This window comes from Paroedura picta, chromosome 4 (assembly GCF_049243985.1).
Source record: "Paroedura picta isolate Pp20150507F chromosome 4, Ppicta_v3.0, whole genome shotgun sequence".
NCBI lineage: Eukaryota > Metazoa > Chordata > Lepidosauria > Squamata > Gekkonidae > Paroedura > Paroedura picta.
The window spans coordinates 63,704,343-63,729,471 of record NC_135372.1 but is presented as its reverse complement, the minus strand read 5'-3'; the positions used below and the strand labels follow the sequence as shown (position 1 = coordinate 63,729,471).

Below are 25,129 nucleotides of genomic sequence, written 5' to 3'. Positions count from 1 at the left end.
AAAAAGGCAAATTCCATTTTGGGCTGTATCAACAGAGGCATCACATCAAAATCACAAGATGTCATAGTCCCATTGTATACGGCACTGGTCAGACCACACCTGGAGTACTGTGTGCAGTTCTGGAGGCCTCACTTCAAGAAGGACGTAGATAAAATTGAAAGGGTACAGAGGAGAGCGCCGAAGATGATCTGGGGCCACGGGACCACGCCCTATGAAGATAGGTTGAGGGACTTGGGAATGTTCAGCCTGGAGAAAAGGAGGTTGAGAGGGGACATGATAGCCGTCTTTAAGTATTTGAAAGGTTGTCACTTGGAGGAGGGCAGGATGCTGTTTCTGTTGGCTGCAGAGGAGAGGCCCCTTCCAATTCTATGATTCTATGATTCTATGACATCTACACGTGGATCCTTTTGTGCATCCAGCACGAATTGGTGGATATTCCGGAAAATAAGCGCTCCCTGATATTCTGAGGGAAAGGTACAGTGAATGCGGGTCAAGGCATGACGGTTGCAGATGGAAAATTTCCATCGATGTAAAGCAAACTGGAAATCGATTTCAATGCAGACGGGAGGGACTGAATCGACCTGGGAGTGGAATAAAAGCTCCGTGCAGTTTACACCCTAGTTCCCATCTCAGGGTAATTTAAACAGGTATATACATTACAATTGTGCTCAACGGTCTCACAGAAAGAGTAAAGACCTATTCACTCACCAACTACCATCTACAAAAGATCACTGAGGTTGCTTCCACACCATCAGTGCCACTCCAGGCTGCTGCCAATACGTTGCCATGAAATTGTATGCTCCACCACTTTCTGTATCCCCATGGGGGACACATTTCAGCAGTGGACCTGGTCCACACCAGATTTGTGCGTCACTACAGTTGCAGGTAGGGTGGAACAGTTCTGCCACACCCGGGGAGTAGCAGGGTTTGCAGGAAGGTGGGATTGCCTGAGAAATCCTTATAATTTAAAAAAGCCCCATTTGGCCCCGCGTTGCTACAAAGTGCCACAGAGCTGAAGGGGGCATTTTTTGTCCCGGCCTGGCCTCTGCTTGGCTAGGCCCCGCTGGCCCCCAGAACATTTAAGGGAATACAGAAAATATCCACATTCCCTTAAAGCAGGGCAACGGCGGCCTAACACATGCTGGGCCTGGGAGAGGCCTGCCCCAGAGGCAATGTCATGTGGGAGTGGGGATTATCCCCACTTCCATATGACCACCCTCCTGGCCTTTTCTGCCTGTGTGGAATCAGACTGAGAAACAAAGCAAGAATATTAAATTGTAGGTTTCCATTGAGCTGCTGAACGTTCTGTTGAAAGGAGACAGCCAACAAATGTATGCCTTTTGACTGAATCAGATTTAGGTCACTTGTATGACTGGAAACACAGGTGTGCAGAAGAGAGATGTATAAATACTTTAATGCTGACATGGCCAAATCTAACTGATCCTGATTTCTGAAAAGAGCCTGTGTAATTAAAAAAGATCTTTTCACCAGAGCACATGCCTGTAGGGCTGCCAACTGTAGACTGTGAAATTCCTGGTAATTTGGAGGTGGAGATTGGGGAGGGGAGGGACCTCAGTGGGGTACAATGCAGGGTTGCCTATCTCCAGGTGGTGGCTGGAGATCTCCTAGGATTATAACATCTCCAGATGACACCTGGAAAACCTGGCCACTTTGGCATGAAATTTGGATTTCATGGCATTACTCCCCAATGATGTCCTTCCCCTCCCCAAGCCCCACTTTCCCTAGAATCCAGTCTTCAAATCTTTGGGTATTTCCTAACTCAAAGCTGATAACCCTATCCTATACAGTTTACCCTCCAAACCAGCAGGGCCACTGTTGTCTGGAGATCAGATGTAATTCCACCAGGCCCCGTCTTGATGCTGGCCACCTACCTTTTACAGAGTTACTTCCAGAGACTTATCAGCAAGCGTAATATCACCTTTCAAAAGCTTTCAAGGAAATCACTGTATAGTAAACACTGAGGGTTTTTTGGGAGGGGCATCTTTAGGTCCTTACACAGACTCAGAGCCCTACTTTTCTAGCACCTTGGAACCAGTTGTGGGTCCACAATGTATGAGGGGGAAGAAAGAGAAAAGAAACATTATGAAATGTCTCCATAATTCACCCAAATTTCCCTTAGTAGGGCACTAAAAACAGAATCCTTAGCAGGCCAATACCTCCCCCCCCCACACACACACACACACATAATGGATGCAAGACTCCTCTCAGTATTCTAAATGTAAACACATGCATGCTTATTTCTCAGTAGGTCACTGGGAAGAGTGTCTTTTTTTTTTAATCAACAAAACAGTACTTTTTCTGCATGCTTGGAATGTTTTCCCTTTACCTCAGCATACAGAAACATCTACCTTATTTGTTGATGTCCCCAAATCACTGTCCTTTTTACAGGCATTTAGCTAATCATCGAGTTTGTGGAGCTGGTAAGAGACACGAAACTGCAGCATTTCAAGACATGGGGGGGGGGGGGGGTAAACAAACTCCAGTTCTCTCTTCTTTGAGATATGGCTACCTCCACACTTCCTGCCCTGATAGCATGTGACAATGAGTGGCTGGTATGCCGCTGCCTCCCCACCTTCCATCCTCAACATACTGCAAGTGGGGCAGGGGCAGCACAGCAATACCCACTTTAAAACCAGGCTAGCTGCCTAACCCCAGCCCTCACCATGGGAGCGCCAGGAACTCTGCCAAGACTGGTCTGGGGAAGGCTGCCTGCCAGATTCTAGCTCACTTTACAGTGGACTTACCAGCTAGTCACCCCTAAACTTGGAAATTACTCATCCTCCATTTCAAATCATTTATTTAAAAAATTAAATAACTGGTCCCAATACAGATTGGAGACCTCTATAGCTGTCCATTTATCCCTACTTTCAGCTTCCTGTAATTTAACCACTTGTTAATCCATAGGGGGCCTCTTATTCCATCACTACTCGCCTAGTGAGTCTTTGGTAAGGTACCCTGACAAAAGCCTTTTGGAAGCCCAGTATCTACTGAACTACCTTGTTATATGCTTTTTCCCTTCCATAAGCTTTGTTCTTTAACAACAGCTTTTACTAAATTTACCCAAAACAGATGTTAGACAAACTGTAATTTCCTGGATCCCTTCTGGACCACTGTTTAGAAATCAATGTAACATCTGCTTCTTTTGAATCCTCTAGAAGACATTTTTAGTAACAACTTACATATTAGAAACATTTAGAAGAGTGACAGTTGCACATCGAAATTCCTTAGGAACCACTGAGTGCATGTTAACTGAAACCAAAGAGTTACTGTTTTTCTATGTAACCCTGGCATTGGAACTAGTAGCAAGTCCAATGCTCAAGGTCTCTCGTTTCTTAAAGATTCCTCCCACTACTCACATACCTTGACTAAAGCAAAACAGCAATGTGGGGGAGACAGTTTGCACCACAGGGTATGGTACTTCCTACCCCCAAAACTCTTTTCCTTTTCCAACCAAAGGTCCAGAGTCTGAATATGAATGATGGACTATTAACTCAGGGCCTTACTCACTGCTCTTTGAGAGTGCACCTATGCATTCTTAGGAAAAGCTGGTTTAGCAGAAATTAGTTCCTTTGGTCAGCATTCCTGCTTTCTTGCTGAAGCTGGCCCAGTTGCAGTTCCTCGAAAGCAGACCTCCAGTGTGAACCGAAATACTCAGGACTTCCCACCTCATCATCAAAAAGAGGAAACCAGCAGAGCTCCAAGACAGTCTGGGGCTAACCTGCTCGACAATAAGTTATTTCAATAAAGAGAGGGCCCCCACCAGACAAACATCTCTCATCATCTCCGTTTGGCTTGGGAATCTTAATTGTATGAGAGAAGAGTTTCAGGTGTTATCTGCAACAGCAGCAAACCACGTGCTTGCTTCCTCTAGCCTAAAGCACACAGAAATACTGAGGTCTACTGCTCTTTATCAGGGAAAAAAGAGAGGAATACTTGACCTATGCTGAATTCATGGAACCTCTCAAAGCAAGGAGTCATTTCCAGGCTTTGCAAACTCTCTTTGGGTCATACATGTTAGAATCTTTTCTCATGCCTCAAGAGAGATGCAAGTAGGTTTGCATGGTAGCCACAAATGTTGGGCAAACTCTTGGCAATTTTGGCCAATTATCACTGATGCTCGGCTGGTTGGTGGGCAGAAGCTGGCCAAACGGGGACAGGAGAGGCAGTAATAATTCTTACCATGTCAAGGCATCACTTCCAGCATGACCGAGAAGCACCAGCATCATGGCAACAAGACACTTCAGCATTCACCCCAAAATTCTATAGTTTCATGCCTGATGACCATAGATACAAGCTTGCCTCTAACCCATTCAGTCCCTCTAACCTACTGAGGAGAGCTTGTAAGGCAATATCAAACTCTCCACTTTGCAGGTTTCCTTGGAGCTCAGTTCAGTATATGCTTCTTGGTTTCTTTCCAGCAACATCAGAATCTCTCCAGCTGTATAAGGGGATTGTCCAACATCCTTCTAAAGGTCAAATGGAGTCTCTTAAGTCCATATCTCAATCTCCACAAGGTTATGGTGTACTTTTCCTGCAGGACTTTTGATGATAATATTATTGTTCCATCAGTCTATTGGTTCTGAATAGCTCTACAACAAGCTACAACTATTTAGACAAATTTGGCCATGGCCAAATTGACTTTTATCTCTCAAAGGCTATATAATTTATTATTATTATTTAATTTATATACTGCCCCCTCCCATATATCACAGAGAACAAACCTTCAGAAGGGATAATCATTAATCCATTCATTTATTTATCAATCACAGACCAGGATGAAGGAATAATCAGTACTCTGAAAGGACACAGCAGCCAAGTAGGATATAGTATATAGCAGTCTTTCTCAACATTTTAATGACTGAGAAACCCCAGAAACACTCATGTCCACCTTGGGCCCCTCCCCTTCCTACTCCCTAAAGCAGTGGTCCCCAACCTTTCTGAGGTTCGGGACCGGCAGGGCATCGGGGTGCGGCCCGCGACCCGCAAGCTTGCGGCCTGGGAAGTTTTTTACTGCGGGGGGGGGCGGGGAGAGGGAGCCGCGGCCCGGCGCCATGGCCTTCGTGGCCTGGCACCGGGCCGCGGCCCGCAGGTTGGGGACCACTGCCCTAAAGGCCCATTATTGGCTATTTTGTGAGGGATGGGTAAGTCAACATGACCATATATGGTCATATCACGTTTAACATTTTTTAAAATAAATATGTAAAAACTTAACCCAAAAAAATTAATTAATAAACTCCCACCCATCTCCTGGGCCATCATGAAACCCTGGTTGATAAAGCCTGATCTATAATCTCTATTTTCCCACTGCCACATAGGCATAATCTTTCTGTGGATGGTTTTTTTACATAGTGCCTGCCAGTAACTGCTAAGGGTACTACATTTAAATGTCCAAGGGTAAGAGCTCTTCTGTGTTTTGGAACAGTTAGATTTTCCTCATACTCTGGCATCTTTGGGGAAAGTGAAATTCCAACTGCAGTGAAGGAGCAGGGGCATCTGGACTTCACAGCAGTGTTTAATAATTGAACTTCGCAATGCATTCTTTCATGGTTGTTGTTGTTGTTGTTGTTAGTTGCTAAGTCATGTCCGACCCATCGCGACCCCATGGATGATGATCCTCCAGGCCTTCCTGTCCTCTACCATTCCCTGGAGTCCATTTAAGTTTGCACCGACTGCTTCAGTGACTCCATCCAGCCATCTCATTCTCAGTCGTCCCCTCCTTCTTTTGCCCTCAATGGCTCCTACAATTAGGCTATTCTCCAGGGAGTCCTTCCTTCTCATGAGGTGGCCATGGTATTGAACAGTTTCATGGTATTGAACAGTTATTTGATGTCCCAGTAACAGATAATAACTGGAGAGATTTTTAGATATTGTAGTTTGGAGTCCAGCAATCTGTCCCAGGCAGTATATGATTTATCCTGTCTTACCAGAGACAGGAGTCCCTCAGAGGGAGGCCCTGCAGGGCTTCTGTTGTGGGGGAAGGGGAGTGGAAGGGGGAAGAAAGCCAGTGGCTTACTGCCTCCTATTGCCCTATAACAGACTCCAGGCAAATTGGCCTTGATATTACAAAACCTTTTTTTGCAAAGGCATTTTTATATTGAAATCTTAAGCTTTGCAGTGCGAGATGAACAAGCTTTGGAAAGGGGATGATAAGTGGCTTGCCTTTCATCCATCCCACTCTAGTTATGAACTTCCTGGGCAGCCTATCCAAAAAGAAAGCAAAATAGCCTAGAAAATCTGAATACTCGGGGAATTCCCTACAAGCAGGAATTCAGATGTAAATTAAAAGTCCTCCTCCTAAAGAAAAACAGCATCCTCATTGACTGTAGGGTGCTAAGAGGCAAAATTCAGGCAATCAGAAAATTGGCCTGTTTATAAGTATACAGCAGAGAGTAACAATATTGTTACAATAGTACTGTATCTTGTAGCCATTTATATTTTGATAGTGAAAAGTTCCATATGAACCCAAGCTTATTTTAACAGTAAAAAAATATCCCTGCCTACCAATTTCCAACTTTCTCAGAGATGGTTCCTTGGCAGTCTTGTACAACCATCCCAGAGGGCAAGGTACATAATGCTTTGCAAATGCTATTCCTGCACAGTAAAAGGAAGACCCCTACCCTCCAGGGATGTGCACTTTCTAATTTATCTACTTCATTTTTATCCTACTTTCTCACTGAGTCTCTCAATGCAGCAGTTGTTTGAGCACTTGAAAAGATGGGAGGGAAACAAGAGCTTCTGGTCCTAGTGAGCTCTCATGGGATTTTTTAACGGGCCTCAGTTCAGTGCTAAAATGGCAACGGTGTTCACAAGTCAGAGCCATGGATGCTGTAACACATACTTTAGTCCTCAGAGCACACAAAAGGTTAATAAAAGGTGTCCTAGGATCCAAAAGAAATTATTTTATCTCAATTCCCATAGTGATAATAATAATTTATATTTGTTTAATGTATGTCACACAAATTTTTGAAATTTTGTTTGGTGGACTGAGAGGATATAAGTCATCATATTCAAATGCTGTAACTGCCTTATTGGCAGCTTGGTAAACTACTCTCCTTTAACACAAATGAAAAACCTGTGTACTCAGACATTAGTTAGAATCTACCCAACAAAAACAAAGTAAGTGTGATCTGTTAGCTGAATTATGGGAACCCATCTTAAACAAAATGCAGCATAGTGCCCCATTCCAGGCCTTTGGGGAATAAGCATGAGAACTGCACAGGCAGTGTGCAACTATGCAAACATTTACTATTTGACTGAAACCTGAGGCTCAGAATGAATGCGCTTTCACAACCATAACTCAGTCACCACAAGTGAAGCCCTGCAATATTTCCGTTCAATTTGCAGTCTAACTATATGCTGCCTCCAAGCTACAGGCATGATAACACAGCCAAGGTTCAGTGGCTCTGTAATTTCAAGTAAATGCTGTGACCTCAGCCTGCCCATTCTTCTTCCTGCCCTGAAATCTCAATGCCAGAGCTCAGCCTTAAAGAGAACTTGTTATTAGGTCTTGAGAAAGCTAACAAAGAGATCTGTCCTTCCTATATTTACTAAACATCAGCTTTTAGGAACCAACTTTTTGACCAATACAAAGACAGACGTACCAAAATATGTATTTACTCCATTTCCAGTTAATGTTACAAGACAAACATAGCATGTGCTTTGTGATAATTTCAAAAGTATAACAACTTGAGGCATCCTTTTATCTGTCAGCCTCAGACCCTACTCACATATATAATACAACACCACTAATGCCTACATCTTACGGAGTTGTAATAAGGGTTTGCTTTGATTGTTTGTCATCAAGCCCCCTTTGGTTTTCATAGCAAGAGCTGATTCAAATGGGTAGCTGTGTTGGTCTGAAGTAGCACAACAAAATCAGAGTCCAGTAGCACCTTTAAGACAAACAAAGATTTATTCAGGGCGTGAGGTGAGGTTTCGAGTGCGAGCACTCTCCCTCAGAGTGCTCACACCTTGAATAAATCTTTGTTGGTCTTAAAGGTGCTACTGGACTCTGATTTTATTATAGCAAGAGCTGGTTTACCACTGCCTGGCTCTGTGTTGTGCAGTAACCTAGACCTCCTTGGATAATTGCCCATGCAAGTACTAACCAATGCTGACCCTGCTTATCTTCTAAGATCTGATGAGATCAGGCTAACCTGGGCTAACCAAATCACAGCTTTGAGGACATAAATTCTGTGAAGAACTCTGAATGCTAAGAGCCAGCTTGATGGAGTGGTTCTAATCTGGCCAGCCAGGTTTGATTCCCCTCTCCTCCACCTGCAGCCAGCTGGGTTACCCTGGCCTCGTCGCACTCGTGTTGAAAGCTGTTCAGAGCAGTCTCTCTCAGAGCTCTCTCAGCCTCACAGGGTGTCTGTTGTGGGGAGAGGAAAGGAAGGCAATTATAAATCATTTTGAGACTCCTTCAGGCAGTGAAAAGTGGAGTATAAAAAACATTTCTTCTTCTAAAGGGTACTTCAGATACAATTTTCAAATCCTTAATAGGCCTTAAAGTTGTATTCAAAACCCAAGAAAACACCTCTCTCAAACTACATGTAGAATGGTATGGGGGGGGGGGATTTCACAGTCTGAATAGTTCAGCAGTGGAACCCACTACTTAAGAAGGTGGTGAGCTCCCCCTCACTGTCAGTCTTCAAGCAGCAGCTACACAGATAATTATCCTGGATGTTTTAGGCTGATCCTGCCCTGAGCAGGTTGGATTAGATGACCTGTGTGACCCATTCCAACTCTGATTCAATGATTCCTTCCAATCCTGCTGTAATTTGATTCCTTCCAATCCTGCTGTAATTTCATAAAAGACTTGCTTCAAAGCCCATTCCTAAGAACGGGCCTTGAAAGGGTCCCCTCCTCTGGCCAGGTAGCTTAAGGTGGCTTTGGGATGCAGCTCACAGCCAAATCAAGTGGAGCGGGTGGGGGCTGGTCAGCTCGTTAGCAGGGCCTGGACAGAGCTCCTTAGCAGGCAGTCAGCAGGCCAGGAGGCCCTCATTAACAGGCCTAGCCAAGCAGGCCGGGAGGCCCTCGTTAGCAGGCTCTGCTTAGCAAGACAAGAGGCCCTTGTCAGCAGGCCCTTCACCATGACCCTTTGCCCAGGGCCCTCTCCCCTTACCTGCTGCTGGCTCCAGGCACTGAGGCACGTCTGAGAGCAAAGAGGCCAGAGGCCAGGTACAGAGAGCGGGAACTACAGAGGCAGGGCCAATCAGGGTGCAGCCAGCTTTGATGGCTGCACCCTGATTGGCCCTATTCCAACTTGGACAGCCAGACACGGTCCACCCAGGCTGTTTCACAAATATAGAGAGGAACCATGGATAACCATGGGTCGTAACATGCCCAAACTTCAACAAGGCCAAATGTTTTTCAAGTATTGGAGGCAAAAAGAAGTAAAGGTTATTAGCGAATATCTATAACCAGAGGTAGTAGTAACTGACATTGAAGGGCTTTCATTGCTCTTCCAGATATTGTTTGAATACTATACAGGAACTTGTAGATCAAAGCCTACAGTCTCTCTCTTCCTGGACACCAAGGCCTGCTTCATGCCTATCCCTACACAAGAGTTTCTTCATGAATCTCATATAAAGATTGTCACGGATGACAATTCTGCTCTGCATACCATTTGTTATATGTATATTGTAGCCCTTGAAGAGGCTATCATAGGAACAAGTTTTCATTTTGAATGGCTTGCAGACAGTGATACTAGAACTGTGGAGGCATAGTATAAAATCAGTCGTGATCTCGTCCCATTTTTTAACTTCTGTTTTCAAGTTATTTTCTCTTTCCAGTATGAAATGTGAGTTCTTTGGGGAAAATAATCCATTTGTATAAGAATAATTGCCCATTCCACTCTCAGTCCTTTAGACAAAATGGAGCATATGCATTTTGAACTATTTAGTTAAACACAACACTGACAGGAACCTGGAGGCCATCTTATCCCAAGTTTGTACCTAGTGGAGAAGCATTGGACAGAAGTGGTATCCAAGAGCTCCTTTTGACCAACTAGAAAACATTCAAGATACAATTACTTCCCAATAATCTAAGCCTTGAGAGGATCCCTGTGCAAAATGACAAGAAACAGTCATTACGGCAGTCCAAGGAGATTGTGGAAGAGATTTCTTAAAACTGGAACAGAGCCTTGGCTTCACACTAAAAGCTCCTGTAACATAAAACACATTACTGAAGAATTTAGCTGACAGGAACTATTCAAGTCTGCTCGAGTGTAATGTAGCAGAACAAAACGTATGGGCTTTAATTTTTTTAATGTTCTCATTTATATTAATAGCATGACTGCACTCAGAGCTTACTTCCAAGTTCTAGCAAGCTAACACTTTCAAGGACAACTTTTCTCCTCAATGACTGAATTATACAACTTCTAGCATCAGGAAGAACACACCAGGAGGCATTGTCTTTCTTTTTAAAACATCAGTTCATTTTAAGCCAGTGTCTTTACTTGATCCATGCCTTTGTTTTCATCTCTGCCTGATCTGTAAACAGAGAGCTCTTCATTCATCACAGAATCAGAAAAACAAAAAACCCTTTTATGAAAATTAAACAATGTTCACATGGCACTATGTGAGCTTTTAAGTTACAATGCACACTTCCTCAGGCTGGACGCTCAAAAACAAATGCTGAATGTTACAAATTAGCCCTTTCCACTGTACCACAGAGAGATTTTGGTCCATCTAAGCTCCCAAATTTGACTGCTCCTAGCCAAGATCCAATTATTTTGCACAGCATCATAACTGCAAGCTAGAACCAACTTCAGAATTCTGTATAAAGAATTTTGTTTTAAAAAGCAAGATAAATCACCCTTTTTTATTAGTACAGTCTAGCCTAGCGATCCCCAATCTGTGGGCTGCGGACCACATGTGGTCCTTCGACTAATTGGAGGTGGGATGCGAAGGACGCCTTCTCCCCCCCCCCCCGGCCCTTTACAACACACTTCGGGTGTCATTGTCTCCCATCACTCCCAGATGAGACTATCTCGTTGCAGAGAAACAAGCTCAGGGTTCCCATTGATTTGTCATTGTCATGAGTTAAAATTTCCATGAAAATAAAATGCTCCTTATGTTCATTGTTGTGGCGTGTCTGTATCTTATTTTGAAGGGATGTTTAAACATAGTGATCAGAGAGCGTTAGGGCAGTGGTTGAGAGTAGAGGAGTAAACTACCCCCCCCACCAAGCCTCATTAAATTGTCAAGCGTTGAGTGGTCCCCGGTGATAAAAAGGTTGGGGACCACTGCCCATCCCATTTTTTGCCCAGTATATGTGCAATTTTAACACAGTTCACTAAGGACCTTGGTGCTATCTAAGAATTGTGCAGATAAGCACAAGTGAAAAATACTTGAACTCATAGAATCATAGAGTTGGAAAGGGCCCCATAGGTCATGTAGTCCAGCCTCCTGCACTATGCAGGACACTCACAACTAGGGTTGGATGCTTCGGCGCCCGAAGCAGCCGGTCTCTCCCAGTGCAGCAAGCTCCACACTGTGGGAGGGGGAGGGGAGGCGCGGGCGTCAGCACGCCGGCAGGCGCACACACGCTGGTTGCTCCGGGAGAGACCGGCCGCTTTGGGTGCCAAAGCACCCAGCCCTACTCAGAACCCTATCGCTCATCTACTGTAACCTGCCACCCCTTAAGCCTTCACACACAAAATCAATCATTCCCACCCAGAGAGTCAGCCTCTACCATTTTGCAATGTCATCTGCATATTGTTGACAACCTAGCCCAAAGCTCCACACCAGCTGGGCCAGAGGGAGCATGAAAATGTTTAAAAGTATGGGGGAGAGGACCGCCCCCTGCAGAACTCCACAAGGAAGTTGGAAGGAGCGAGATGTTTCCTCCCCCACCACAACCTCTGTGTCTGGTTCTGGAGAAAGGAGAGCAGCCACTGAAGGGCTGTCCATATATCCCATCCCAATGAGGCAGCAGGCCAACAGCTCCTGGTCGACCATGTCAAACACAGTTCTATGTGTTGATTAAAAAATGGATGCAAAGCAAAAAGGTCAAATGAAGATTAAAGTCTACTTCAAGTATACTGGGTGCAGAGAAGTGAAACTGGCCTCAACCAGAGCCAGGGCATTCTCAGTCCTGGCCCTGGCCTAGAGGTATACTCTCTCAAGCGAGATCAAGGCCCTGCAGAACCTAAAGCAGTGCCACAAGGTTTGCACGACAGAGCTAGTCAACCCAGCCTATGGCTGAGACATACAGAGTATCATAGCCGACAAGAAATTGGCACTTTGCCCCCCTTCCCACTGGAATGGAAGCAATGACTCCCTAGGATTTTAAATGTTAACTGTTTTTAATGTTAAAATGTTTTCATCTTTGTTTTATTGTGAATGTTGTAAGCCATCCTGAGCCTTCGGGTAAGGGCAGCATATAAATTGGATTATAAATAAATAAAAGTACTCACAAAATACGACCTCATGCTTCATTTATTATTAAGTAGAAGACGATTAGGTATGGATTAGTTATGGATGGCATTGGATGGCACATAAGTTCTTATGCATACTAAGATAAGATCCCCCCTCCTTCCCCCCTCAACCTTGCCCTCAAATTATGCCTCCAGATAATTCAATGGGAGTGGGAAAAGCACTGTGATGTCTACATAAGTGTATATTCAGATGGGCATCTGTGCAAATAGTGCATCGACTGGTTCCAAAAACAGATGACCCTTATGAGATCGGGGCAAATGTTTACATGGCTGAAACTAGAATTGTAAGGAGAGCTAAAATGTTTTGAATACTTTTTATTGCCTATTTTTTAAAACTGAACAGAACTTCAGATGTCCAAGAGACAACATGATCTGTGATCACTGGACTGTGATCTGGACTCGCTGAACATTTGCATTCAAGAAGGAAAACAAAATCTAGACATGAAGGGAAAAAATACAGGCCCATCTGATTAATGTTTTTGTCAAAATCCTAGGACCGGTTCCTATAAGACATTGTGACTCTTGGTCCGAATATCCTAGCATTGTATTGTTTATTGTACCAGCGTATATTATTATCCTCATTTCTCCCCACACCTTTATCTGATGTACAGTTCATGTATTTTGCACTCAAGGCTTCACACACTCTCGTATGCAATAACACTTCAATAATCAAATATGTTGCTGCAAAGGCAAAATAGTTTTCTCAGTATGCGTGTAGAAAGCATAAGGAAACTTTTTCACACAAGGCATAGCGGAATTCAGTAGCTGAAGAACAAGAAACAAGCATGTGACTAGCACATTCTAATGATAATTTGTGCTAAAAACGTGTGACAACTCAGACATTGCACAGCAAAAACTGGATTAAAGACACATGTAGGACATATGCTAACTATCCTGAAACCTGTTTCCATAGCCTCCAGCAAACTGCAGAAATATCACAGCTGTGCTGCTAAAATCTGGAAAGAATTTATGGGAAAGCAAGTGAAGAAAAAAAAACAATTCCTGACAAAGTTAAACTACAACTATTTAAAAAAATGGACCAAATGCCAATCCCATTTATTGTTCATGCCAGTACTCTTGTCTCCCAATAGAAAGGATTGGGTTAAATATTAAACGGGGGGGGGGGGGGAGAGAAAGAAATGTAGGGATGCCAGTCCCTAGGTGAGACTTGGGGATCCCCTGGATTTATAGCTCATCTCCAGGCAACACAGATCAGTTCCTCTGGAGAAAATGGTTGCTTTAGGGGGAGACTCCATAGTATTATACTCCACTGAAGTCCCTCCCTGCCCCATATATGGCCCACTCCCAACTCCATCCCCAAAGTTTCCAGGTATTTACCAACCTAGAGCTCTAATGTTCTGGCACCTTAAGGACTAACACCTACTACTGGCGTTAAAGTGTCCTCCCAAGTTGTGTTAGTCACCAATTAGAGCTGCTATGAATTGAAGTCAGCAAAATAGCCTATAGGAAGGAGGTCTTAACATTGCAGTCTGGAAGATGTTGCTTTACCCTGGAATCCCCCTACCCCTCCTCTGTGTGTATGTAAAGTGCCATCAATTGGCAGCTGACATATGGCAATCCCAGCAAGGGATTTTCAATGGAAGTGAGAAGCAGTGGTGGTCTTTGCAAAGTCTTCCTTGTTGGTCTCCCTTTCAAGTACTGACCCTGCTTAACTTCCAAAGTTTGATGAGATCAAGCTATGCCGTGCTGCCTTCTCTCCCACCCTGACTGTGTCTGTCTGGGTAAAATGCTATTAAGTTGCAGCCGATTTATGGCAACCCCAGCAAGGGCTTTCAAGGCAAGTGAAAAAGCAGAAGTGTTTGTTGTTGGCTTCCTCCACAGCAGGGCTGAGAGCCACCAAGGACCCCTGGACAAGAGTTCACCTGGGGCCTCCCTATGACCATGGTCCAAACCAAAGATCATAACACAGCAAATGACCTGGCTTGCTGTTACCATGAATCTTCTTCTTCTATAGTAATAAAAGAACCAGCCTGTATGTCCACCTGTTATTTACTTTATATCCCACCTTTCTCCCCAATAGGGCTGCCAGCTCTGGATTGGGATGGAACCTGGGGTGGGCAGGATTTGGGGAGGGGAGGAACCTCAGCAGGCTATAATGCTATAGAGTCCACCCTCCAAAGCAGCCATTTTCTCCAGGGGAACTGAACTTGGTCATCTGGAGATCACCTGTAAAAGGGAAACGTAGCCATAGTCAATTTTAGGCAGGGAGGCTACAAATGCTGTTAATTTCATCCAGCAGATGGAAAAATTGAAACTGAAAATTTTTGTCAGATGCAGATGTAGTACATCAGGGAAGAGGATAAAGCTGTGCAACACCAAGCACCACCACCCATTACAGAGATCATAAAAAGAGCAATCAAAATAGCTTTTCACATATATTTGCATTGAAGTACACAAAGAATACTTTGCATGAAGCCCTGTGGAATACAATGTAAAGAAAGGGGTTATGAGAGACCCAAAAACTGGAGAGTCAAGGAGGAAGTTATTCATGGACTACTTGGGTTCAAGCTCCACCTCTACTGTGGGTTCAACACCACTAACAGTGTCACTCTAAGCTGACATACCCTGCTAAGTTCCTTGAAGTCAATGTGCTTAGAAGGATATTTCTTGGGGCTGAACCAAAAGTTTACATTTTAGTTCTTCGGATGTTTAAACAAGCTTAACGGCAACCTATCTGACACAGATGTTGGGGTCAAACACTAAGAAAAACACTTTGCAAATTAACATGCCATATATAAACAACATACTGCGCTGTAATTACACAAAAAGGGGGGTGGGGTTCCCTTCCCTCATTTAATGTCCAATAATTCATCTCATGTCTCCAGGCTACATCATCACTTGAACATTTTACAAGACTAAACATAAGACACAAGTACCCGTGCTCTTTTGTTTACCTACAAGGCTGAATACTAGCTTCAAAGCTTTGCTCATATCCCTTTTCAAATACTCACAGCTGTTTAGCAAATGATATGACTTTTTTAAAAAACATATTTTCCCCTGGCTGAAATTGCTTTGCCAAGTGTTCTGGATCAAATGTTATTTCTCTAGTACTCTAACACAACGCATCAGTGCCCCAAAATTTCCACCTCTTAAAATAATCCCATCATGCTCTGCTGTGTAATCAGCATGACAGGATGCTTGTTCACGAAATAGAAGTCATTTGCTGAGTAACAAACTCATTTGTCCTTTGAGGGGTTATTTGACTTCAGCACACTAAACAGGGACACAGAGATGGAGGTCATTTTAACCCCTTTCCCTCTGAACCACAATATATTTCTAATGTTGCTCCAGTAGACTATCCATGTGTTTTAGAATTCCCTAAATACCAAAGAGCCTTCATTTTGGCCTGTTTTAATGCCTTTGGAAGGGAGATATGGATATATCCATTACTCTCAACATGTTTACCCCTGTCAAACAGACATAGTTGAAAGAACTGAACATGTATTATTGTACTGCCCAGTATAAGGACATTTGGTCTCTATATATAACTCTAACCTTACCAAATGTTTCAGGTATACCTGAGAAATTTTATATTTTCCTCCTTCTCTCTGATTGTTTGAATGAGACCATCTTCAAAGTGGCCAATTTTTGCTCTTCAACTTGTTTACAAGAAAACAGGTGGTTACATTTTTTATTAATTATATATTTTGTACCAATTACATTAACCTACAACATGGTTCTGAAAAGTTCTTGTATGTACATGTGTTGATGGTTCTGTGCCTGTACCAATGTTGGCTGATCTACGATTGCAACAAATAAAGTATAATGTTTTGAATAGCCTCTTTATAATTTGTTTTGCTTTATGGATAGCCTTTTCTGTAGAATACTTATTAGTGCAGTAGTACATGTGCATGTGTATATTTGTGTGTCTATATATGTGTGTGTGTGTTCCCCACCAACATGTGTGTATGCATCCCACCAGCAGATGCATTTGCTTCTCAACCAGAAGCAGAAAGTAAAGACTGAGAAGGAAATGACCCGTTCAGTTTCTATTGTTCTTCGAAGGATTTCGTTTGGGATTACAGGTAATAAATGCCCTTTTGTAGCCTAGCCCATTTTTATTTGCCGGCATACATCAAGCACTCCAGATTTAGTTTCTTTCACACAGAAGTAGTAATTCAGCCTTGTCAAGCCAGAGATTTAATTTTTCATGCAAACATTTCTCTGCATCCATTATCATGCACATACCTTCTGATTTCTAAAGAGATTACAAATCCAGTAAGATGTCAGTGTTATTTTCCAATGTAATTGAAAGCATTTCTTAGACAGCTCTGTACAAACCAGGCCTAATGCAGTCCTTTCAGTTGTCCTTCCCAGCTCCTACAGTCCTTCACCATGCAGGTGAAGCCACAGGCAAGATAGTGCTGCAAGAGCATGCATGCCCTTTATCTGCCGCACTACCACTGAACCCAGCTGTGCCACAGAGCCTTTGAGGATGCTGAACCATGCCCCCCCCCCCGAGAGAGTTCAACACGCACAGCAACTGAAGACCAAAAGGAAAGGGGGAGGGCAGAATGACAGGAGACCAGGGCTGCCATGACAAAGCAACGTTGACTCTGTAGGTCTTGAGATGTCAGAATATCGGCGCCTTTAGGAAAGAGGGATGTTCCCTGAAGCACGGCAGCTGCCCCTCCCCCGGTGATTTCCTTTCTGATTCCCTCCCGCTTCCTCTTTGCTCTCCTGCTTGCAAGGAAGGATGCTGAATCATTATCGGCACCAACCTCGGCACGGCTCCCCCCACCCACCCCAGCTCCCCCCTACCCCTAGCAATGCAGCACCAGTTGACCCCGCAGCCCTCTTGCGGGACCCAGGCAAGACGGGAGAGAAGGCAAACGAGGAAGAGATCTGTCTGCTGGGATTTACCGCCCCTGCTAGAAGGGCAAGCTCCGAGGGGGGCGGAAACGAAAGGGCAAAGGCTCCCTTCCCATTTACCTGCAGTCCGAGACAGTCGCGCCGGGGCTGCGATTCCCTCGGGGGCGTCAAGATGCTGCCACCTTCTGTAGGCTAACCATGCATGGACATTGCAGCAGCCCAACCAGGCGCCTCAGCCTCGTCGGTCACACCCGCTTCCCAGCCCGCCCCCTGCGTCGGCGGCGGCAGCGGCAGCATCTGCCTCGGCGCTCGCCAGGATTGAACACACTGGAGGGGGGAGCGTTGCGGCGGAGGAGGGAGGCCGGGACGAACCACTGCGACACGGGGGTGAGGAGAATGGCTGCCACGCGAGGCGAGGCTCAGGCAGACGCGCGCGCTCTCTCTTGCACTTTGAAGCAGGTTAGGCAGGAGGCGAGGAACAGCATTTGGCTGCGGACTGGCAGGGAGACGAAGCGGGGAGGAGCTCCTCTAGCGGCGTTTCTCACCCCTCTCCCAGCGGAAGGGACAGTCCAGCCTCAAAAGGCTCTCCTGGAGCTCAGCCTGGAGGTTAGCAGAAGGCTTCCCGCTCACTGGTGTGACCTATGCGACTCTCCTGAGTCCGTGAGCGCCGTGCAGTCCTGGGGATGGGTTTCCTTTTGCACACACATCCCCGCGTGGCGTGTCAGTCATCCTAAAGGCGTTTGACAAACCCCACGGATTCCTACCAAAATAAGCGTGGGGCAAGGTTACAGCCCAGCTTCTGGACAAATTTAGAGTCCAGTGGCATCTTTAAGACCAACAAAGTTTTACTCAACTCGTTGGTCTTAAAGGTGCCACTGGACTCTAAACGTGCTCTGCTGCTTCAGGCCAACCCGGCTACCCATTTGAATCCAGCTCAGCTCCTGGTGAGTGCTGGCTTACTGTCTTACTCACAAACCTATATGCACTTATGAATTGCATTAGCAGTTTTCCAGCTGACATCCCAGTGCCCTTCCTCCCCCAGATGGTGAGAAACACCGTCTTTATCAGTTATAGCCTCCTGTTCTCCCCATATCGCCTGGCTCCACACACTGTGGCAAGATCATGGGTCTCAAAACCAGAACTCCTCCTTAGGCCACCACAGCCACATGCTCAGAATGCCTCAAGGTATCCTGGTTATCCAGTGCGCTCTGCCAAATTGTCTCTCATCAGTCAGCTATGTGAAAACAAAAAGGGAGGTCTCAGGAGAGAAACAAGCACATACCTTCTCTGTCAGTTCATGGATTTCAAGAATGGAGGGGACCAGCATGACTTTGGAAAGCAAAAATAGTACACAGAAAATGTAATCTGAAAAAAAGTGAGAGTGCTACAGGCCAAGCTAATTTGCTTTGTTGAGTTGCTGCATTTTTTTTTCTTTTTGCCTGGAGAAGGTGGTGGCTTCCTGATGCTCCTGATAAAAGCATCTTCAGCCGACAGGTAGTCTCTGCTCCTGAGAGAAGGGCAGTTTGCAAAGGTGCAAGAGGAAAAAGCAGGGGATCACCAGTGAGTGGAACAGGGACGTGGGTGGGTATGGTTCCTGCCTGCTCCTGTCTCTGGGCATAGGCATGTTTGCATGATCCTTCAGGGAGCAGTCATAGCAGTGATTCTTTTGTTGTCCCACCTATTCCACTGTTCAACAGTCTCCTTCTGACAGCCTTTGAGGACGGTAATGTTGAAAGCTAGCAGGGTGTAGTGGTTAAGAGCAGCAACCTCTAATCTGCAGAACTGGGTCTGATTCCCCACTCCTCCTCCTCATAAAGCCAGCTGGGCGAGCTTGGGTCAGGTACAGTTCTCTTAGAGCTCTATCAGCCCCACCTACCTCATAAGATTTCTGTTGTGGGGAAAGGAAGGGGAGACGACTGTAAGCCACTTTGAGATTCCTTTGGGTAGACCCATATCATCTATTGTCCTGGGGTATTTCAGAAGCCATATTAAGACTCCTCAGTCTGGAATGGCTAAGGATAGCTTTATGCACAGACGAAGGGTACTTAGTCATTTTGGTTTTCAATTCTGGACAGGAAGATAATCTGGGTGTGGAGGGGCTCTGAACAGTTATTTTGTTATGATTAAATATCCCTATTTTTCTTTGAAGTTAATGACCCAATAAGATGGTCGTCCTGAACCTAGATGGATCCTGAGCTTGAGGAAATTTAGAGCTGATACTGCTGGCAGTCCTGTTGAAGGCTTGGTTGATCTTCAGAATGAGGAAATGACCACCAGCTCTTGCCTGTTGATCAGTATTAAATCAAGTATAGCCAATCCCTCTCATAGGTTCTTCCATAATATGATAAATGAAATTGTCAGCCAGGTAGGTCAGAAAGTTGCCCGACTCTGGATGCTTAGCAGAGTTTGTTTCCCAGCATATATCAGGGAAGTTGAAGTGACTCATAATTACAAGGTTCTGTTGCCCAGATATTCTATCAAGTTGCTTCAGGAAGACAGTGTCCATATCATCACTCTGGTTAGGTGGTTTGTAGCAGATGCCAACCACAATGCTTTTTGTTTTTCCCTCACTTAGATTAACCCAGATATTTTCCAATTAAATGTCACTCTCCTCCTCTAGTATCTCTTGACAGGAAAACCCTCTCCTCACATACAGCGCCACTCCACCTCCTCTTCTACCTTTTATGTTTCCCTTGAACGACTAATATCTTTCCACTACTGCATTCCAGTCATAGTAATCATTCCACGAAGTTTCTGTAATGCCTATTAAATCACATCTCTCTGTCTGCATGAGAAGCTCGAGCTCTTCCTTTTTATTGCTCATACTTCTGGCATTGGTATATAGGCACCTGAAGCCTCTTACCCTTGGTTCTATTTGACCCATCCTTCCCAGGGGGGCCATCAGTATTTGCTCTCCTACATCAGAATCTCTACATCTCCTCCCCCTTGTGAGTTCAGTTTAAAGCTCACCTGATGAATCTCCCCAGGTTCCTGCCAAACATATCTTCCCCAACTTGTATAAGTGAAACCCATCCTGTGCTCACAGGCATTCTTCTAAAAATCCTATCCTGTGGTCCCAGAATCCAAATCCCACCTGCCAGCACCACCAACACAGCCAGCAGTTTACCTCCATTATCTTCAGCTCCCGACTCACTCCTCTTCCCCTGACAGGCAGGATTGAAGAGAAAATCACTTGTGCCCCCAATCGTTTTAGCCTCGTCCAAAGATCTTCATAGTCAGCCTTAATATGTGCAATTGTGTTGATGGCTGTGTCATTTGTTCCCACGTGGACCATCACAAACAGGTATGGTTTGCCCATAGTGGGCTTATCTTAAGTTATATCACTCTCGTGTGTGATACTGCTAGTTTAGGCTTTCTCAACCAGGGTTTCATAACACTCTGGGGGTTCTTGAGAGCCCTGGAAGGATTTCCTGAATGGGTGGGAGTTAATTATTTTTAATATATATATTTTAAAATTGTTAAACATTTATTGGGTGATATGACCATGTATGGTCATATTGACCCCTCTTCTTCTCAAAATGGCCAGTGATGGGCCTGGAGGGGAGGGGGTCTCAAGTGGGTCCTACAGCTATGCTTCCCAACAATATTCTGCACAACCATGCCACTTCTGGGGCTTTTCACAGCCCGAAGAATGTTTTAGGAGTTTCTCAAGGCTAAAAATAGTTGAGAAAAGCTGTACTAGTCTATTGCCATTTTGTCTTTGCTATTTTATTGCCCTTTTACTATCTCTGCTGACAGTTCTTTTATTGTGAATAACTAGCTGCAAAGTCCATTCCTAAGAATGGGCCTTGAAAGGGTCCCCTCCCCTGGCCCCCAGCCAGGCAGCTTCAGGTGGCCTTGGGCGACAGCTCGCAGCCAAATCAAGTCGGACAGGCAGAGGCTGGGCAGCTCATTAGCAAGGCCGGGACAGAGCTCCTTAGCATGCAGTCAGCAGGCCCAGCCTAGCAGGCTGGGAGGCCCTTGTTAGCAAGCCCTCCACCACGGCCCTTTGCCCAGGGCCCTCTCCCCTTATCTGCTGCTGACTCCAGGCACTGAGGCCTCTGAGAGCAAAGAAGCTAGAGCTGCAGGGGCAGGGCCAATCAGGACAAAGCTGGCTGCACCCTGATTGACCCTATTCCAACTTGGACAGCCGGACACGTCCTACCCCCTAGGCTGTTTCATAAATATATAGAGGAACAACAATGGATGAGGATTTAATCACTGTTACTGCTGCTTTATCTTCAGCTTTTTTTTTTTTTGCTGCTGGGTTTAATTTGTTTTATGCTGTTTGTAATTTGATTCATGTTGTTTAATGTATGTTAACAAGGAATTTAATTGCTACTGTAAACAGCCTTGGTATCTTTTAAAATGTAAAAGTAGGGCATATAAATCTATTCAATATGTAGAGTTATGATGGCATAAGAGGCCAAATTTGAGCACTTACAAATTAAAACACCTTTTATGCAGGAACAAAAACATTTAACTCCTTTGTCATTGTTCAGTCTACTCAGTGTCACCCAACAGAGCTTTTCCAGGGAGGCTTATTATGATCAGCCCACAGGGAGAAGGGGGAATGGTTATGGTGGCCCAAATGTAACCTTTTAAAATATACTTTGTGGATGTTTTTTTTTTGCTGTGTCCTGATTCCACATTAGATATAGTAAAAACTCTAGGCCAGGGGTAGTCAACCTGTGGCCCTCCAGATGTCCATGGACTACCGTTCCCATGAGCCCCTGCCAGTGAATGCTGGCTCATGGGAATAGCACCTTTCAGTGATAACATGTGATCGAGGAAATATTGGGTGGCTAGAGAAGAGTTGCCTGAAACGCAACCCCTCCAAATGGACGTCCTGTGACTGGGCAGAAAGGCTGCGGGACAGGAAATGCATCTGCTGCTCCCTCAGCCAGGAATCTGGGGGTGAGCCTGGATGCCTCCCTTTCAATGAAGGCCCAGGTCACAGGCATAGCCCACAGTGGCGTTCTACCATCTTCGCCAGGCGAGGCTACTAGCACCCTAACTGCCCTCAGATTCTTTGGCTACAGTGATCCACATAACTGTCACCTCTAGATTAGATAAAAATAAATACATAACTTGCTCTTTGCAGGACTACCCTTGTCTTTGACCCAGAAATTGCAACTGGTGCAAAATGCAGCTGCTAGAATCCTCACAGGTATATCTTGGGCCCACATTCCAGCCTATGCATTGGTTACCAGACATAGCCCAGATCAGATTCAAGGTGCTGGTATTAAACTTTAAGGCCATCCATGGCTTGGGCCCTGCCTATCTTAGGGACCGCTTATCTCCTTATGCCCCCTGCAGGTGCTAATCTGCTTGTGGTCCCTGGCCCTAAGGAAGCATGCCTGGCCTCAACCTGGGCCAAGGCTTTCTCGACCTGGCCCCAACCTGCTGGAATGAGCTCCCGGAAGAGCTTAGGGCCCTGATGGAGTTGTCTAAATTCTGCAGAGCCTGTAAAACAGAGCTCTTCTGCCAGGTCTTTGGCTGAGGACGGGATCAGGAAGAACTGGAGCACCTCCTCCAGACAATGTTTAACATCATGCGAACCCACCCTGCGGTGCTGGCTGAGGATGGGGGTGGGTAGTCAAGGGATTATGCTGCCTTCTTGGTTCTGTTTTTAGGGGGAGCGTTGGTTGGTTTTATTGGGGGGTTATCTGTTTTTTATGTATTCTATGGAAAGTGGCAAGATAGAAATTCAAATAATAAATAAATAAAATAGATTAAGTGCTACTAAAGAACATGCAAAAATATGTGAAGAGTTTCTTATACCACTCTCATTGCAGTTATTCTCAGAAATGTATACAGTTACAATGGGCTATGGAGTAATAATTTCCTACAGCCAGAGATTCCAAGAATTTTCCCCATGATGTCTTGTGAATAATATCTAATTTTCAGTATGCCAAACTATATTTAGCAGTTGAAATAATACCCAAACAAATATAATATGTTTTTAAAGAAGTATATATTCCCCTTCATACACTGAAAGTGAACTCCAAAAGCAGGAAGCAAATAGCATCTAAAGAAACCAAACTACTCTATCATTTGTAGTGAATACTCACAGTCAGATTCAAGCAACTCTGAAATGACCTAACCTTTCCCATCAAGTTCAGTTCCCCAGCTTTTTCAGAGGCCACATGTAGGTTCACTGATGTTTACAGAAGTTGTCCTAGGCAACCAAACAGAACATGAAGATTTAAAGGGACCATTTCCCAGGGAGTTATTATCTTCTCCAAATATTTTTTTAATACAAGACCCGTTCTTTAGAAAAGTGTTACAGGAAATAGATGCTATGAAAACAACCGCAAATTCTTCTCTTTCTTCTTCACCTGAAAAAGAACAAAAGCAACTCATTCAGGTTCCATGGGTCAATGAACTAAGTATGACATAACTTTTCAAAAATAACTAGCTCCAAACCATACTAGCCGTTTAGTCAAAAACTGCCACAGTTCATTTTCTCAGTTTTAAATTCCTTCTCCTTCCAGCTTAATGAACGACTTCCTGCTCTTCTCTACAGCTGTGGATTTTCTTCCGGTATTCATGAATTATTTCTCTTTTTATGATCATTATATTTTGTAATGGAACTATTAGAATAATAATATAAAATAAAATTATGAGCGCAATCATTGACTTCCTACAAAGTAAAAAACAGTATTTCACATGCTCACAGCCACCAAGAACTGACCATTATGTATCCCTGAGCTCCAGGAGACAAGTGGCTAGCTGTTAGAGAACACGAATTCACTAGGCTGGAAGTGAAATACTAAAAAGGGGGAGAGTCTGCTTGTGTTTGAGCAGACTTCAGAATCTTGTCTTGGAGGATAGATTTTTAGGGGATGAGGTGCTATCTCTGATGCTGCATGGAGCTTTTGCTTCAGTTCTACTTGAATGTGGAAAAGGGATCCTTCAACAGCAAAGAAGGGCTGTAGTATGAAATCCCTCCTAGAATATGAGCTCTTTGTAGCTTCATAATACATTTCAATGTTTGCATGCATTTAGAAAACCAGATCAGCTCCCTCTAGTGAAAAATATTTAATATGACAATACACACAAAGGTCATATTCAGGATAAAGGCTTTGTTTAATACTGTCTACAGCAGATAATGCCATATATTTATTTTTAATTTCAATTTCTAGACCACCACTCTCGACAATATCTGTCTCGTGGTGGTTAACAGATTACCATACCTGCTGGGAAATCCACTCAAGTCAACTAACAAGGGGCAATATGGCTCCAAACCTAAAAGTACATTGACTCCTAAGGGATGTATAATGATCACAGGGACCAGATTTGTTTCAAGGGAGAGTTGAAATTGTACTGATTTATCTACTAAATGGAGATTCCTGCAGGTTAGAGAAATCAATAATAAATTTATTGGCTAAGTCTACAGGCTGGAGGGCTGTTTTATGGATAGCATTAAAGGTAAAGGTAAAGGTATCCCCTGTGCAAGCACCGAGTCATGTCTGACCCTTGGGGTGACGCCCTCCAGCGTTTTCATGGCAGACTCAATACGGGGTGGTTTGCCAGTGCCTTCCCCAGTCATTACCGTTTACCCCCCAGCAAGCCGGGTACTCATTTTACCGACCTCAGAAGGATGGAAGGCTGAGTCAACCTTGAGCCGGCTGCTGGGATTGAATTCCCAGCCTCATGGGCAAAGCTTTCAGACAGCTGCCTTACCACTCTGCGCCACAAGAGGCTCTATGGATAGCATTATAGACTACCAAATGTTGTTCTGTGCTATTGACAATTCTTATGTTGTCTGTGGGGTTGCCAGAAGACATGAAGTAAAGTGCCTCATATCAGAATCACACAGAGGTGGGA

At 44.5% G+C, this 25,129-nt stretch overlaps 1 protein-coding gene across 9 annotated transcripts in view; it reads right to left on the bottom strand.

The window, feature by feature from the left end:
• The window catches only part of TTLL7 (tubulin tyrosine ligase like 7), a 104,375-nt gene that overhangs the window by 67,834 nt on the left and 11,412 nt on the right, over nucleotides 1–25,129 (bottom strand). For 7 of the 9 annotated variants that reach the window (XM_077333168.1, XM_077333170.1, XM_077333169.1 and 4 more), the window contains one exon: nucleotides 23,371–23,637. The gene's annotated coding sequence lies outside the window, so the exon portion shown is untranslated. Of the gene's footprint in view, nucleotides 1–17,416; nucleotides 17,885–23,370; nucleotides 23,638–25,129 lie in introns of those variants that run through there. The other 2 variants (XM_077333165.1, XM_077333171.1) reach the window with 2 other exon arrangements.